The sequence below is a fragment of the Leopardus geoffroyi genome, chromosome D2 (assembly GCF_018350155.1).
Source record: "Leopardus geoffroyi isolate Oge1 chromosome D2, O.geoffroyi_Oge1_pat1.0, whole genome shotgun sequence".
Lineage (NCBI taxonomy): Eukaryota > Metazoa > Chordata > Mammalia > Carnivora > Felidae > Leopardus > Leopardus geoffroyi.
Window position 1 is genome coordinate 17,400,592 of NC_059334.1, and position 9,658 is coordinate 17,410,249.

Sequence of the window (9,658 nt, forward strand, 5' to 3'; positions counted from 1 at the left end):
TGTTGATTTATTCTTGGACCATGCAGTCGGGTCTCAGCGCTGCTCTGTCTCTGACCACGTCGGATCCCCTGCCCTCTTCTCTTCTTTCTTTTGACGTGATAATTGCTCATTGGCGTCTCTTTCGGGTTAGAGAGAGGAGGTGAAACTAACCCCCAGGAACCAGCAGTCGATAGCCTGCTATGTACGGGATCGGACCGTGTGCTGGGAACTGGGGTGAGGCATGCAGAGAAGGAAGAGCATTCCTGCTGATCTCCTGTGTTGAAAGCAGTAGTTAAATGACAGATGGCAGGGGCGCCTGGGTGGCTCAGTCGGTTCGGCGGCCGACTTCGGCTCAGGTCATGATCTCACGGTCTGTGAGTTCGAGCCCCGCGTCGGGCTCTGTGCTGACGGCTCAGAGCCTGGAGCCTGTTTCAGATTCTGTGTCTCCCTCTCTCTCTGGCCCTCCCCCGTGCATGTTCTGTCTCTCTCTGTCTCAAAAATAAACGTTAAAAAAAAAAAATTTTTTTTTTTAAATGAGAGATGGCAAACTGCCTCCAGTATGTGGCGCAATCGTTCAGGGGGGACAAGAGAATTAAAAGTGGCAGGACTGGTGCAGTCTCGTCATCTACCGGAATCTTTGAGGTGGGGCCCCTACTTAACAAGGCGTCGAACCTCAGGTTCAGCTGTTCTCAACCCTGACCACGTTAAGATCACGTGGGGGGGGCTTTCAGAAGAATATTGAGTCTGGCTCAAGAACCCCCATCTCCATTCTGATTTAATTAGTCAGGAGTGAGGCCCGGGTCTCTGCACACTTCTAGAAGTCCCCCCCCAAGTGATTCTAACGCAGATCCAGTTGCCATGTAGTGTTCACAATGGCCCGGGAAGCAGCATCTTCTTGGAGCCCCGGGCAATGGCCAGGAGACTCTGTCCTCTCAGGATGGGCACCCACAGCCAGGGAGTGAAGCTTGCAGGGCTGGCTCAGGCGAGGGGGAGCCCCCCAGTTTAGAATGCACAGCTTCCGGGTGCCTGGGTGGCTCAGTCGGTTAAGCATCCGACTTAAGCTCAGGTCATGGTCTCACGGTTCGTGGGTTTGAGTCCTGCATCAGGCTCTGTGCTGACAGCTTAGAGCCTGGAGCCTGCTTCGGATTCTGTGTCTCCCTCTTTCTCTGCCCCTCCCCTGCTCGCTCTCTCTCTCTCTCTCTCTTTCAAAAATAAATAAATGTTAAAAAAAAAAAAAATTGAGAATGCACAGCTTCCCTGGGTCTGCTGCCTCTGGACTCTTCTGGAACTGCAACCACAGATTCACAGTGCCTTTGAGTTTGGGGGCCCTCATGTCAGTATCGGGGGATCGGCTACCAAAGCTAGAAGTGGAGTGAATCCAGGTAAGCAAGGGGCCTCTCCCTTACTGTGGGGAAGGGCTGACACGTTCCTCACCCCGATGGGGACGTGGCAAATATACCTAAACCACTGCAGGCCTTAGTCCATTTGAAATGTATATCAATTGCCCCAAACTTTCTCTTACTCCAAATATAGTGTAACTATACCTTGGCAAGGAATATTAAAATTTCCCAAACTATAAAATGTTTTCTCATACACTCACCTTACAAAGGTCCTGCAAATGATTAGAAAATAAATTCTGCTGGGGGCGGGGGGGGGGGGGGGAGGCTCCTGGGTGGCTCAGTAGGTTAAATGTCAAACTCTTGATTTCGGCTCAGGTCATGATCTCTCGGTTCATGGGATCGAGACCCGCATTGAGCTCTGTGCTGACAGCACGGAGCCTGCTTGGGATTCTCTCTCTCTCTCTCTCTCTCTCTCTCTCTCTCCTCTCTGCTCCTCCCCCACTTGCACACTCTTGCGTGCACTCTCTCTCTCTCTTACTCTCAAAATAAATAAGTAGTTAAATTCAGCCGCTGCCCTTTATTGCTCCCTGGCATAAGTCATCACCTCTGTGTTTGGAGTGGGACTATTTTGCTACTCCAACAGAGTGGCCAATGGAGGGCTTGGCAGGCAGTAAAACAGTCCAATTTTTGCTGAAGAAGCTGTAATCTGTAAGGCAATGTACAGAGCAGATAGAGAAAGGCACCTTTCGCTTCCTAGGACACATGTGCAGTGAACCCAGAGTTGTTGATAATTTAAGCCTTGCCATTCACAAATGATGCAGTTCCTCTCATGTCCCTAGTGGCTTCAGAGTCCATTAACCAGCCTGATTCCTTGCTTTTGTTTTTCTGTAACCGAGGTTGATGTCATTCATTCGGCTGACATGTACTTAGTCCTATTTTGGGTCGCGCTGAGGCAGGCACTGACAGCACAATGCAGAGCCTGGAGGGTCTCTGGCAGATCCCCCTTCTACAAACACCTAACGTGTGCGGGTAAATACTACGATCAGGGAAGTACGAGGGGCCCCTGAGGCCCAGAAGGTCGTGGCTAAGGGAGCTGGAGTTCTCAAATGAGGTTTGGGCTCCATTTACGCTTAAGACCCAAGCAGGTGTTGGGATAACGTGCTGTAGCCCCTCGATCTTAAATCACAGCGCGTTATTTCACGATTTACCGTGCAGTGCTCTCTCCTGGATCTTGCTCTGACTTCTCCGTGCACACGCCTAATTTCTTTCAGAGCCCGTGATTATAGACATATAATGCCCAGCGCACGGGTGACGGAAAGGCTCTTCAGCAACCAACATCAGGCCAGGTATCCATTTGATTTCATCCTTCTGTCCAAAGAAACCTTACTGAGTGTAAAAGCCCAAACATGTCTGGTCTACTTGTCTTCGGGACAGATTGTACTTTGAGTTCGGAGAGATGCATCTGAGCTGATTCTACACGGAGGTGGTAGGGCTTCTGTCGCAAAGATGACACCTGCAGGCTCCACGTGAGGGACAGCTGCCACCTGGGTCACAGTTCCATGGGTGAAAATGTGACGGGAGCTGGTGGGCCTCGCGACCACCCAGGGAGGACAGGCTCTGGAAGTGGACCTGGTGCCTTTGTTCTAACCAACTGTGAGAGTGCATTACGTTTCCACCTCATTTCTCTGGCTTCCGGACAACTGAGGACAGGCCCCTAGATACCCAGATCCCTGTCTGGTTCTGACTCCCTGAAGAACGTGCACAAACCGAGTACCTACAGAGGGTTGAGCAAAACCTTTATTAGATACACTAACGGGGCGATGTTAGCAAAACGAAAAGCGTGAAGCAAGTCAGTAAGGAGGAGTTATGGCCCTAGGGAGCCGATGCCAGAGAGAGGAGAGAGCACAGGGGCACATGTCAGCCTCAGGGACAAGCCCGGAGACCCCCCCACCCCCCACCCCCCACCTCCCTGCTTCTTGCTTGGTCTCCAAGATGGAGAAGCTCCAATGAAAGTCCCACAGGAACACAGAGACCGTTGTTATTGGGAAGGCGGGTTTTGGTGGGAGGAGCACTTGTGTTAGAAATAGACGTGGTCAAAGCCACAGTCACCTCGTGGCAGAGAGCACGCCCCAGTTTCCTTCAGAGGGAGCAGCCTAGGAGAAGGGAAGTGAGGACTTAGTCGGGCTCTGTCCCAGGACTTAGGGAAGAGAGCACCTTCCCCTTCGTTCCCTTTCTTTCTCCTGTCCTCAGGATGATGCGACGCCAGGGTGAGGCTCTGGGAGAAAGGGTGAAAGGGGAGACCATTATGATGGCCTCTAGGGGCACCTGGGTGGCTCAGTCAGTTAAGCATCTGACTCTTAATTTCAGCTCAGGTCACGATCTCACGGTTCGTGAGTTCAAGCCCCGTGCTGGGCTCTGCACTGATGACGAGCGCAGAGCCTGCTTGGGCAAAAAAAAAAAAAAAAAAAAAAAAAAAGATGGCCTCTAAAAAATATTGTGTTAGAAACAAGAAGAAAGCACCTGTGAAACCCCTAAGTCTAGCACAAGGGTGGGAAAACAGCCCGGATTTGAGGTTGAAGGGCAAGCTGGTGACCGTGCCCGCCCATTTCTCCCGTGTGTCCCTCTGCAGAGAGCCCAGGGATCTAGATGGAGATGAATTTGGGGATTGAGGACGGCGCTCAGTCACCAGACTCCACTTGCAGTGTGTGCCCAGCATGTCAAGGCCGGCAACACGCCCCCTGGGGCACGGGTCCTCTCTGTGGCTGATCCCTACTTGCCCTGCCGGCAGAAATACCAGGGAAGACAGGTTCAGCTCCGTCCCCCTGGGGTCATACGCCACCGTCACCGTGTGTGACTGATTCCTTTCAACAAGCTTCTGTCGGACACACCCTGATGACTGTCTCCCTGAGGAATAAACCTACAGAGGCCCAGCCACTCCTACCAATGCATTTCCGCTGTGCCAGGACCTCAAGCTGGAAGGAGCCTGGCATAAGACCTGGAAGTTGAGTTTACCTCGCCCCACCGTAGAAGAAAGGATGGAAACACACCCCATTGGGCAGGAGACAAACTGGGACCCATATGTGCTAGGTCATACACTTCTTTGTCTTAAATGGATTGATACGATGTATATACCACCTTGGGTCTTTATAAAAATTCACACAATACAATAAAATGCCGTTAAAAAAATTTTTTTTTAACGTTTATTCATTTTGGAGAGACAGAGTGGGAGTGGGGGAGGGGCAGAGAGAGAGGGAGACCGAATCCGAAGCAGGCTCCAGGCTCTGAGCTGTCAGCACAGAGTCTGACACGGGGATTCGAACTCACGAACCGTGAGATCACGACCTGAGCCGAAGCCGGATGTTTAACCAACTGAGCCACCCAGGCACTCCGAAAATGCCATTTTTTTTAAAAAAAAAGTGGGTTTAGAAATCGGCACAAAGCTGGGGCACCTCAGTGGCTCAGTCTGTTAAGTGTGCGACTCTTGGTTTTGGCTCAGGTCATGATCTCATGGTTTGTGAAATTGAGCCCTGCCTGACAGCTCGGAGCCTACTTGGGATTCATTCTCTCTCTCTCTCTTTATCAAAATGAATAAGCATAAAAAAAAAAAAAAAAAAAGACGGGCGCCTGGGTGGCTCAGTGGGTTAAGCGTCCGACTTCGGCTCAGGGCACGATCTCAGTTCATGAGTTCTAGCCCCGCATCGGGCTCTGTGCTGACAGTTCAGAGCCTGGAGCCTGCTCCTGTTTCTGTGCGTCTCTCTCTCTGCCCCTCCCCTGTTCATGCTCTGTCTCTCTCTGTTTCTCAAAAATAAATAAGTGTTAAAAAAAGAAATCAGCACAAAGGGAATACAAGGGCAGGACAGAGAAGAGGAAGCCAGCTATAAAATCAGCACAAGAATCACCTGTGAGGAATGCAAGTTGTCCTATTTGCTAGCAGAACACAAACGGGGCAGATACGGGGTGAAAATGTTCAGCTCTCGGGCAAGTGTTTACTTTGGTGTTTCCCTGCCGAGTGTGTCTAAGCAAGCCGACTTCTGGAAAATGTGGGGACGAGTCAGAAGAGCATTCTTTAAATGTTTGCAAGGGAATCGCGAGAGTCACCCGGATCCACTCCCAACCGCTGTAGGGATCTCCCCCGTGACCCACATCTAGTCTCGGAGCTTCTGCTGCAACAGCTCCCAAAACAGGAAGCTGTGCAGTAAGGTGACTGTCAGAGAGTTCCTTGTAGGGCCCTGACGTCTGCTTTCCCTTTGATGAAGTTACAGATAAAGGGTTAGGCTTCACGGGAGAATCCTATTCAAGCGTGGGAGGGCGAGGGTATTTGTATGTGTGTGGGGGCGACGTGGGGGCTGCTATTAGCCAGGCAGTTTTGTGGCAGGCTGAAAATTGTCCCCCCGAAAACATCTGGCCTAAAGACAGAATCTCTGGAACTTGTGAATGTTACCGTGTTTGGAAAAGGCCTTTATAAAAGACGTGATTAAGGATCTTGAGGTCACCGGAGTATCCTGGATTATCCAGGTGGGTCCTAAATGCCATCACAAATGGCCTTGTAAGAGAAAGGCAGAGGGAGACTTGACACAAGGGAGGAGCAGGTGATGTGGGGCTGGAAGGGACATGGGAGAGACTTGGCCACAGCCTTGGAACCGCAGCAGCCACCCAGAGCTGGGAGAGGCAAGGGTGCATTCCCCCCTGTAGCCTCTAGGGGGAGCAGGGCCCTACCAACACCTGTGAACCTGAGGCCGGACTTTGTTCTTTCTGCCTCTAGACTTGTGAGCGGATAAATATGTCGTCTTTAAAAAAAAAAAAAAAAAAAAAAATTTAACGTTTATTTTTGAGAGAGACAGGGAGAATGCAATGGGGGCGGGGGCGTGGGGCAGAGAGAGAGAGGGAGACACAGAATCCGGAGCAGGCTCCAGGCTCTGAGCGGTCAGCACAGAGCCCGACGCGGGGTTCGAACTCACGAACTGTGAGATCATGTCCTGAGCCGAAGTCGGGCTTTAACCGACTGAGCCACCCAGGCGCCCCTAAATATGTTGTCTTAAGCCCCCAAGCTTGTGGTAATTTGTTGCAGTGACCACAGAAAACTAACACACATTTCAGGGTACTGTTCGGTTCTTCCCCGCCTTTTCTATTTATGTGTGTCATCCGGGGACATCATCACTCAATCTGCTGGCTGAACACGACGTGCCAACTCCTCCAATGCATTCAGATACGTTTCCTGATGGGCTCTTGGAGTCATTTTAGTCCACAGACGTCTTCTAGGGTTAATATAAGGATAAAAGGACTTATTGATTATAAAGCCCTTAAAATAGTGCCTGGCTCCAGGTAAATATATACAGCGCTCAGCTCAGAGCGTATATAAATATTTGTCAAGTCGGAATAAATAAATAAGGATCCTGTTTGGGGTCCTGGGGTTCTTGCTTTTGTAGTGCTTTTCCTCTGTTGACTCTTCGGGAGCCAGAGAGCATTTTAAATTTAGTCTTGGGTTCATAACATTTCCCTTCAGAACTGTGCCCAATGTTATAAGGAAAGGTTACGGCTAGATGTGTTACATACCAGAAAGAGACAATCCAAGTTTTAAGGCTCACAGCTGTCCCACAGAGAAAAGTCTACGGTAAAATGCTCCTCTCTTTCTACAGTGTCTTCCCTTGGAGACTAATATCTGAATCCAGTCCTAGGGGCTCCTGGGTGGCTCGGTCAGTTAAGCGTCTGACTCTTCATTTCGGCTCAGGTCATGATCTCACAGTTCGTGAGATCGAGCCCTGTGTTGGGCTCTGCACTGACAGTGAGGAGCCTGCTTGCAATTCCGTCTCTCCTTCTTTCTCTGCCCCTCCCCCCACTTGTTCTTTCTCTCTTTCAAAATAAATAAATATATAAGCATTAAAAAACATCGATTCCTAGTCTATTTTTTTTTTTTTTAAACTCTCTTGTTCTCGATTCCTAATTGTATTTGAAGAACAGAAAGTTACCCTTTTCTCAACAAGGGAAGATGGGTCGACCCGGGATGCACCATCAGTGGGGGGTGGAGACCAGCACAGCCCCAGGGTCCTAGTTACGCTAGCAGAGGCCAAGGTTTTAGTCCCAACTCTGTCAGTTATCTGCTTGTGACCTTGAGCAAATCCCTTTACCAATCTAAGCTTCAGTTTCTTCCTAGAAGACTGTGATTCAAAAAAATATCTGTAGGGGCGCCTGGGTGGCTCAGTCAGTCAGGCGTCTGACTTCGGACAGGTCACGATCTCGCGGTTCCTGGGTTCGAGTCCTGTGTCAGGCTCTGTGCTGACAGCTCAGTGCCTGGGGCCTGCTTCAGATTCTGTGTCTCCCTCTCTCTCTCTGCCTCTCCCCCCATCAAAAAATAAACATTAGAAAACATTTATAAAAATATCCAACTTTTCTGATCGATGCCTCTTTGTCTTACAAATATCTAAAAAAAAAAACGCCTTCTGTGACTCTTGTATTTGTGACAGTGTTTTTGTCCCAACTTAGTTCAAAGGGCTTCATTCACTTTGCTGAAGTCTTTTGACAAGACCACTGTCTATTTTCCATGTGCCTGATTAGTCTACACTGTGCTGTCATAAATTGGGCGCTTTCCTTTGGTTCTGGGTGATGTGAAACACTCCAGGGCCAGCGCTGGGGTCTGTCAGAGTAGCCACCGTGTGACTATAACCCATCAGACTGTGAGTAGGGGGCAGGTTTTCTTTGGTGGCTTGAATACATATACTTTGCAATGAAAGCGGGGCTCTCTGAAAGGGATTTGATTTTTATAGCTTCCAGTGGATTTGCATATAAATACCTTTTGCTGTCCTTGTGAGACCGCATCTCGATCTTGCAGGGAAGGGGTGTCTTGGAAATCACAGGCGCCTTTCTAAAGCTCCAAGTACCACCGCTACCTTGTAACTTCCCAGTGTAACTAACTGAGCGATTCTGCCGTCTCAGGACTCATCATAGAAACAAACCTGAAAAGAAGTCAGGGAAAAATGTCACAACTGTAAAATGTAGGTGGTGGATATATGGGTTTTCGCTGCAGAGTCCTTGTAGCTTTTTTGTATCGTTGAACTTTTTCATGAAAACATGTTGAAAAATACGTAGGGCTGCTGACAGGCGAGAAAGATGAACTCCGGGGGTGGGGGAGAACTCATCACTAGTTCAAGTGCACCTGCCCGGCACCCGTGGGTGGCCTCTCTGCGGTGTTCCTGGAGTCTTACCCTTTCTCGGCTCGGCCCAAGGAGGATGTAATAACCAATATGTTGTTTGGACTCCGAGTGCAGATTTGGATCAGATGGGTCTCCTCTGTAGTCTTCTACCATACCTTGCACAGCCTTTAGCTGACTCCGGCTCACCAACACCAAGCAAAAGCGTTTAAAATATATATATATATTTTTTTTTAAGTTTATTTATTTATTTTGAGAGAGAGAGCAAGCGGGGTAGGGGTCCGCACCGTCAGCACAAAACCCAATGCGGGGCTCGAACCCAGGAACCGTGAGATCGTGACCTGAGCCGAAATGAAAAGTCAGATGCTCAACCGACTGAGTCACCCAGGCGCCCCTCAGGGAAAGAGTTTCTAATAGCTATTTTCATAAAAATAAGTACCTTTATGGTGCTCAAGAAAGATTGGGGATGTATCGAGTGTGGATTAAAAGATCAGTGATGTGTTCGTCTTCACTGACGAGCTGACAGGTCAAAGATTCGAAAAGCTGTGACCAGCATCTTACATTGTCATTTTTTTTCTACAGGCTCCATCCTATGGCTATTGTGCGAGGTCATTCCAGTTGGTTTTACTTTTTACCTTGGCGTCTTCTTTTCGGTGTTCTGTGTTGGTTTCATCATTCTCAGGATAAATTACAATTCCCGAGGCCCTCTGTTATCTGACCTTACGTAGCTTCCTGGGCTCATTTTTAAAACCCCCAGCACCCACGCTCCACCCAGTTGTGTGGGCTCTTCGCTTCCCTGCACACGTTACATTCGCTGCCCTCCAGGGCTTGGCATGCATGGTTATTTTCCCTCCAGGGACACTGGAAAGTTCCTTTCCTTTCCCCCTCCTCTCAGAGGACCTTCTCGACTTCTAAGGCCGGAACAGGTGTTCCTGCTCTGCATTTCCCTAGATCCCCTTTACAGCACTTAACCATGCTCCACTGCAAATACCTTCTCAGGTTTCCAAATCTATCACTACTTCTGTAAACTTTAAGAGGGCTACTCAGCCCTGCGTCTATACCGTCTGATGCACATAGTAGGAGCTCCGTAATATGTCACATGAATAAGTGAATGATGCATGAAAGGATAAATGAAACAGGGAGAGAGAAAGGGGGGGAGTGCTATCTTATCTAAAGGTAAGATTATCGGGGCGC

General features: G+C 49.3%; 1 long non-coding RNA gene across 1 annotated transcript; it reads right to left on the reverse strand.

The window, feature by feature from the left end:
- Positions 1-840: 840 nt before the first annotated feature.
- LOC123576487 lies at positions 841-1,046 on the reverse strand. Its single transcript, XR_006701430.1, has 3 exons — positions 1,036-1,046; positions 993-994; positions 841-952 (listed from the first exon to the last, which is right to left on the reverse strand). It is a non-coding gene; the product is annotated as an uncharacterized LOC123576487 (long non-coding RNA).
- Between the last annotated feature and the right edge of the window lie 8,612 nt (positions 1,047-9,658).